Source organism: Mandrillus leucophaeus, unplaced genomic scaffold, assembly GCF_000951045.1.
Source record: "Mandrillus leucophaeus isolate KB7577 unplaced genomic scaffold, Mleu.le_1.0 Scaffold108, whole genome shotgun sequence".
NCBI lineage: Eukaryota > Metazoa > Chordata > Mammalia > Primates > Cercopithecidae > Mandrillus > Mandrillus leucophaeus.
The window spans coordinates 1,170,933-1,172,131 of NW_012098987.1; the positions used below are offsets into that span (position 1 = coordinate 1,170,933).

Sequence of the window (1,199 nt, forward strand, 5' to 3'; positions counted from 1 at the left end):
AGGCCCTCGCACGCCGGAGCCCGCCTGCCCCTCCAGCACCGCGCCCCTACCTACTTGACCCCGCTTCTCCCGCTCGCTGTCGTTCAAACACTTCCTTTTTTCCTTCAAAGGTCGCCGCTCCCGCTTCACCTCACATCCGTCTGTGGCTGCCTAATGCTTCCTGGGAATTGTAGTTTCTAAGTGGAACCGCCTCTCCCCGCCCTTTCCTGCTCACTCTGGCCCCCTCGTTCTAGGAGCTTTTTACTTTACTCTTTCTATTTAACCAGCCTCGCCTAGTTCCGTTCTCCTCGCTCTCCGCTCTGTAGCCACACAGGCTGTCTTTTGGGCACGCCAAAGCTCCTTCCTCCATTCTGCCACGCCTTCACATCTCCAGTCCTACGTCTCCGCCTCAGAACTTTTCCTTCCTAAACCTCTACACTAGGCCACCTCTTAAAGGCCGTCACAGCTCTGTACAGTTCCTCAACAACACGAACTGTATCATTAGACAATTGTCGTGACTTTAGGTCACCTTTCCTGCTCAGATAAGCCACACCAGGGCAGGGATCTCGTCTGTAATTATTTATATTTTACTCTGAGGGTCCAGCACTTCCAAGATACCTAACGAAGGAATTCAGATTCATTTGTCCACTCCCAGGAGGTCCACTCCCACAAGCTTACCCAAACTGCTAGCATTGAGCTCCCCCAATGACACTTTCATTTGCCAAGTCCTGCGGCTTCATATTGAATCCTCATTCTACTTGATATCTGAATTTACTGGCAATGTTTGTCGGTTCCAACAAAATGTCCTTCAGAAACTTGGAAATAAGATTGCCCTCAAAGAGTTACACTAGTAAAAAACCACAGAAAATGAATGCAATTTGGATAAGAAGTTTGGAAACCATCGAAACTCAACCAGGATGTAGAATCTCAGACAGGAAGAATTGCACTAGAATTGCAACTAGAAAAACAAAAAGAGTTAATATTGCACTCCTTTTGGAGAAACGAAGGAAGGTGTTTGTCAGCCAAGGAAGTACTGAAAGTAAAATGGTTCAACAGGCCAACTGTTTGACAAAGATACCCCTTAAGAATGTCTCACGCTGGGCTAGCTGAGAAACTATAAGATCAACGACATATTTGTTCTCATTCTATACTCACAAAGTAATATACTGAAAATTTGCCTTTCCCTTAAGCAGAACTGCAGAGAGAAAGAAGAATGCACT

The 1,199-nt window shown here is 46.4% G+C and overlaps 1 protein-coding gene across 3 annotated transcripts in view; it reads right to left on the reverse strand.

Moving 5' to 3' along the window:
* Positions 1 to 145, reverse strand: part of ARPP19 (cAMP-regulated phosphoprotein, 19kDa) — a 22,251-nt gene extending 22,106 nt beyond the window's left edge. Inside the window, exon 1 of one of the 3 annotated variants that reach the window (XM_011986393.1) lies at positions 55 to 145. The gene's annotated coding sequence lies outside the window, so the exon portion shown is untranslated. Of the gene's footprint in view, positions 1 to 50 lie in introns of all 3 variants that reach the window. The other 2 variants (XM_011986384.1, XM_011986388.1) reach the window with 2 other exon arrangements.
* Positions 146 to 1,199: the final 1,054 nt, after the last annotated feature.